Below are 6599 nucleotides of genomic sequence, written 5' to 3' on the forward strand. Positions count from 1 at the left end.
GGGGCTTGGCCAAATGTGCTGTACAAATCCCAGAGTTTCCCGCACGTTCCAGGCGTCTCCAGATGAATTTAAGATGTTCAGGATGGAGGAGACGTGGAAAAAAAAAGGGGAATAAACCATGGATGATGTCCTGTACCATCAGCGGAACATCCATCCTGCACAAGCAGCTCCAACTCCATTCTTATCCCAGCTGGCACCACCAAGTGAGAGAGGAGGAAAATTCCAGAAGCTCCTGGTGGTTTGAGCTTTAATAACCCCGATCCCCATTCCCACCTTCCTCACCCTGGAAAAGCAGGAATTTGATGTGTAAAGCTCCTTGACACTGGAGCATTTTAATTTATTTTTTTATCATCTGAAACGTTACCAAGTCTTGTCTTGTCTTCTTCTGATCGGCCTTCAGTTGGAAAGAAAAAGGAGAATTCCAGAAAACACCTCCAGCACAAAGAAGGGGCATAAAGAAAGATGTCAGGGAGGTTTTTATAACTCTGACCAAACTGTACCTCCATGGACAGTGGGGAAATTTTACCCAGGTGTTCTGCACACCTGGAAATGGAGGAGAAGTCTTTTTTCTGTAGTTGTTTTTGGGTTTTTTTGGGTTTTTTTTTTCACACACAAAAAAAATTGTTTCTATCTCCTAAAATTAAGTTTTGGACAGAGGAGGTCAGCACTAAAAATCTTGCTGTATTTGTCAGTCTTGTCAAAACAAGGAATCAGTAAATGCCTTCTAAATCTCACCTTTATATAGAAAACAAAACTATTTCATCCAGAAAGATTTATCTTAGTGCTACAGTTTAAATTTTGTGTTTAAAGATAGAAATCCCCAGTTTTTATGGATTATCAGGTTTTGAAATATTTCCCCTGGCCCTTAGAAACCCGTCGATTTTGCTTTTCTTGTGGCAAACAGGAAAAGATATCACCCCTATCATAACTGAGTTTTGTTTTTCTTTTCCCCTAGGTGCTTTGTCTCCTTAGGAAAAGCAGAGACACATCCAAAAGTTCCTTTCCCTACAATTTTAATGCATGATTTTCCTCCTTACCTGTAAGTTCAGATCCCAGCCAGGATTTCCAGGAGTTCTCTGAGCTGTAACTCTGAAATGCTGCAGGATGTAAAATAAAAGGAGCAAAAATAAAAGGAGGAACTTCTCAGTGCATTGAGCTCTCCCCAGTACTCACAAATGCAGACCCCCCCTGGATGCAGGACGAGGATTTCCCTTCCCTGGATGCAGGATGTGGATTTTGTCTTGGTTTTCTGTTAAAGCACTTTGGGACTCTGGACCTTCCTTCCCTACATGGTCAGATATGAAGACAATTCCCTGCTTGGGGCACTGCCAGCTGATGGCCCAAGCGCTCCCCAGGGCCCTGAGGATGGAGTGCAGGATGCAAATCCAAGAGGATGGGCTGGATTTTACCCCACAGAATTGTCCTGAGCCCAGAGCCAAGCCCAGCCCCTCTGGATGGGGATTTCAGGGATCCCTGAAGGGCTCCTGCTGCTGCTGCCTGACAGGAAGCTGTAACAGGAGCTGAGAGGAATCACCTTTCCCAGGCAGGGGAACACAGGGTTCATCCCCATGGAATACCAGGAACAGGAGCTCTGGAGCAGGCCAACACGAGTCTGAATGTCCTGTCATTCCAGGTGCTGCCTAAATTAATTATTAGACAGCACTGCCTTGTCAATACTGCAAAAACTCCCTCTAATTGCACATTGCTTCTTCCCTCTCATTCCACCTTTTCCTCTGGCTGCATCCATGGGAACATTTATCATTTATCCTCACAATTCCCTCTCTGCGAGCTCCCACATCCCATCCTGGTGTGCTGGAAAATGAGCCTTTAATCTGAGAGGGAGGAATCCCTTCCAAAACAATAAGGAAAGAGCTGCTCCTCTCTTGGAAGCAGGTGAAAACATTTTTGCAGCATCCATTTCATTTCTTTGCCCTTTGTTTTTTCTACCTCATTAACATGGTTTAAAGTTAATTACAATGCTCCAGAGCCAGTTGCCAGCAGAGCTCTAACAGGGACTCAGTGCAGTCTCTGCTCCATTCTAAGGCACATTTTCCTCTCTCTCCCGAAGCACTGCAGGGATAATAAAAAAATCTTCTACAGTGCATTCAAATTTTCCTTCCCACCAGCAGTTCTGAGTCATGTACAGGCTCAGAGGTTTTCCCTGGGGAGTAGAGGAGGCTCATTAAGAGCCACAGCAGCTCCTCCACCCCGGGCACCCTCAGCCATCCCTGTGTCCCCTCAGATCCAATCCCTGCAATAAAACAAATGTTCACCCTTTGGGGGATTCCTGATTTTCTTAGATCTTGTGTCTTCTTCCAGGAAAGGCCCTTCAGGCTGCTCTTTTCAGCCCTCTGCTCTCCTGAACTGCAGGAACAAAAGGGGTTTTAATCAATACCTCCCAACTCTGCTGAGGCTGGAGCAGAGAGAGGTGCAGGGACCAGGTGCCAAGGTGTGCTTTGTGAATTTGGGTGCAGGCAGGCACAGATTTGCTGACATTAAGGAATTAAACTGTGCAAAAGTGGATGAATGAACTGGGAAAGTCCAGAGCATTCAAGAATGCCCTGCCTAGAAGGGAGAGCCCCAGGATTCCCCATTCCTCAGCTGCTGAAAGGATGGCAGTGGTGCCTTCCAGACCTTTGCCTGCCCTGTGGCTGTCCCAGCTCCTTGGCTGTGCAGCCACAACATCTCTGATGGCACTGCTGCTGGCTCAGGAGCAGGAACCTGGGGATTAAAGGGACATTTCCTGTGGAAAGGACACCCAGGTGTGCAGGGTATGGATCTCAGCCCCCTCCTGTGGAAGGGACACCCAGGTGTGCAGGGCATGGATCTCAGACCCCTCCTGTGGAAAGGATGCCCAGGTGTGCAGGGCATGGATCTCAGACCCCTCCTGTGGAAGGGACACCCAGGTGTGCAGGGCATGGATCTCAGCCCCCTCCTGTGGAAGGGACACCCAGGTGTGCAGGGCATGGATCTCAGACCCCTCCTGTGGAAAGGACACCCAGGTGTGCAGGGCATGGATCTCAGACCCCTCCTGTGGAAGGGATGCCCAGGTGTGCAGGGCATGGATCTCAGCCCCCTCCTGTGGAAGGGACACCCAGGTGTGCAGGGCATGGATCTCAGCCCCCTCCTGTGGAAGGGACACCCAGGTGTGCAGGGCATGGATCTCAGACCCCTCCTGTGGAAGGGACACCCAGGTGTGCAGGGCATGGATCTCAGACCCCTCCTGTGGAAGGGATGCCCAGGTGTGCAGGGCATGGATCTCAGACCCCTCCTGCACTCCAGAGCTGTTCCCTCTTCTTGCTGGAGGGCTCAGAACCAAGTTCCTGCCCCATTTTGATGGTGTCTCACAGAAGGCTCCAGGCAGGAATATTTCATTTCTTGCCCTCCCTCATGGCACTGACAGCATTTGAATCCCCCAGCTCCAGGCCCTGCACAAATTTGGAAAGATTTTATCTCCAGAGAAACATCAAACAGCTGAGGGCTGGCTCTGCCAGATGCTGGAATTCCTCCCCCCACAGTGAAATTCCTGTGAACTGGGGTCTCCCACATCTCCCACAAAAGCTGCTGACTTTTATGTGTAATGACAACAATAACCCAGACTGTGAGGATTGGGTAATTAATGAGCTTTAAATCCCTGGGGGAAAGGAAGGCATGGTGACTTGGCTGGTGGTGACAGTGCTGGGGCCAGCCCCATGAGCTCCTGCTCCCACTCCTGCTCTGCAGGAGGAGGTTGTAACCCTTGGCACCAGATTCCAGAGAGATGCAGCCCCCCCAAGCTCCTTTACCTGCTCCAAAAACCCATCCACATCCATGACTGGGAATGCTGGGCTCAGGCTGCCAGCAGGTAGAGGAGAGGGCTGCTGTTTATTTTAGTTAATCTTATTTAAAGCCTTATAATTATTTTTCATATGGCTGTATCCATAATTATTTATTCTGGGCTTCGAGCAGGATTTTCCCTTTTAAAACAGCACCCGCTTGAACTCAGCAGCTGCCTGAACTCATGCAATAGGAATGAGCAGAGATTTCCAGGGAAAGGGAATGCAAACCTTCCTACAAAATGTTCCTTACCAGGGTCTGTCAGCTACAGCCACCCTGGAGCTCTCAGTCTGGACAAGGACGGGGCTGTTTTCCAGGTGAAATTCAGGGATGCACTGCCTGGCATCAGACACTGGATCTGCCCCTCCTGTGCCTGTAAAATCCCTGTAAATCTTCACCTCAGCCAGGCCCCCAGGAAGCAATTTAAGATGTTGTGGAAACTAAAGGAGTGAGCTGCTCTCAAATGACAGGGACGAGAGATCCTTCCCTGCAGTCACCTCTTGTTTTTGTGGGACAAAGCCTGGTGCTCCCATCAGTTCCTGGTGGTGACAGCTCCTGCCCTGCCTTGGGCCCAGCTGAGTGTCAACCACAAGAGGTGCCCCCAGCCCTCAGGGAGAATTGTGTTGCTGTCACATGCTCAGTCTCTTTCTTTCAGCAGTGCAGGAACAGTTTAGGACCCAAAACCAAGGATCTGTCCTTGTTTCCTTGAAAAACAAGGGATTTAGAAACAGGTGGCAGACAAAAATTCCTGCTTCCTGTCCCTGAGCTGTCACCTCCAGGATGGAGCTGCTGCTGCTGGACCACACCTGAGCCTTGAGAACCACAGCAGCAGTTGGTGAAGGGACACAAACCTGCCTGGGAGGTCCCCAGGGTCCTGTCCCACCTTCTCCTGGCTAATCCTGCAGAATGGAGCCACTGGAGTGCACCCAGCCCTGCCCCCACAGAGCTCACACATCCCACTGCTGACACCCCAAATGGAACTGGGACAGCTTGGGAGTTCATCAGAAACAGCCCCAGGAGCACAAACCCCGTGGGCTGGAGAGAGAAAAACAAGGGTGGGGCTGGCTGGGCTAAAGCTGGGCTGGGACAATGAACTGCAAGGTGGGAATGGAGCAGAGCTGATCCCAGGGAGAGACCCCGTGCCCGGCCGGGCATTTTGGGGCCATTTTGGGTCATCTTGGGTGCAGCCCTGGCTGGGCTCTGGTGCTGCCCAAGGTGCATCCATGGAGGAGATCCTTGAAATAAATCCCTGCTTTATTCTGGAACTCTGTCCAGCCTCTGCTCTAGCTCAGCCTTCCCAAGGCATCACAGTGGTATTTCTGCCTCTTCCCCTCCCAAAATCCCACCCCAGATCCTCATTTCCACCCAGCCCTGCATTTGGGCAGTGCAGCATCTCCCTCCTTCTCCACCTGCTCCTCCAGGACACCTTTCCCAACCTCCCACTTGCACCAGGGGGGTGCACAAGTGATTATGAAACCAAATGGCTTTGACCTTTGAGGTGGGGAATCAATGGCCGGGCCGGGCTCAGCTCCCTGCAGGAACATTTAACGGGCACAGCAGGAAAGTTCCACGAATTTCTTTCATTCTGGGGAGGAGGCAGGGAGCCAGCACGGGGTTGTGCTCACCTCAACCACTCAAATCTTCATTATTATCTTGGCTTACCTGGCCTGGCCTCCTGCCCTGCCCTGGGGAGCAGCTCAGCTGCAGGAGGTGAAAATATTCCTAGAAATGTAATGGAGAAAACTTCTCTCGGGGATTTCTTGCACTCAGAGATGGACACGGGTGGCTCTGAGAGAAAACTGCAGGCACAAGGGCTGGTTCCTGCAGGATTTCTCTTCTGCAGCAGCACCTCCAGGGATGCAACCAAAAAGTCCTCAGAGAGGCACGAGGTGGATTTTTAAGGCAAAAAGCTGAGCCTTTAATTCTATCTGGTGAACTCAGGGAGAAAATTCCTGTTCTCCGGGGAATGTGGAGGAATTCTGGAGGATACAAAGTTCTAGAAACGTTGAGTCTGTGTCTCCATGGAAAAGGGTAACAGTGGGAGTGGGAGAGGTGGGAATTGCAGGTTCTCTGGTCAGACTTGAAGCCGTTTTTTATCCCAAATATTCTGCCATGAGCTGGCGGAAGGGGCGAATTTGAGCTTGCCAGGGCTAATTTTAGCACGAGACAGCCTTACACCATTTCCCTCAGGGCTGGCAACATCCAGAAAAATTAAAATAAAATCAAGGCCAGATTAGAATCACCCAATTACCATCGCGCAGCAAATACAAACAGCGGTCAGAGATGTAATCTGGTGTGCTGTTAAATCCCGGTACCACACAAAGCCCCGCTCCCAGATACCATCTCCGAGGTGGGTGCCGCACACAATGGCCCATCTAAAAGCAATTACTGCCATTGTTTAAGGAGTTAAATAAGGTTTGTTTAAGGAGTTCAGCGGGGTTTGTTTAGGGAGTTCAATAAGGTTTGTTTAAGGAGTTAAACAGGGTTTGTCTGACATTCCGGAGAGGCTGAGGTGGGGAAAGAGCCCGGGCGGTGCTGGAATCTGAAATGCAGAGAACTCTCAGAACTTTGGGCCTGGAAGGCAAAGCTTAGAATTAAACACAAAATTTGATCTGAGACCTTAGAAAAAGCCTCTCAACTGAGGTGCTAGAAGCGAGAATGTGGAATTATAGTTTAAGGCAGAGACACGTTAAGCTAAGTAGAAGAAAGATCAGGAGACAAAACCAAGGATCTGTCCTTGTTTCCTCGAAAAATGAGGGATTTAGAAACAGGTGACAGACAAA

Source organism: Serinus canaria, chromosome 13 (assembly GCF_022539315.1).
Source record: "Serinus canaria isolate serCan28SL12 chromosome 13, serCan2020, whole genome shotgun sequence".
NCBI classification, from domain to species: Eukaryota; Metazoa; Chordata; class Aves; order Passeriformes; family Fringillidae; genus Serinus; species Serinus canaria.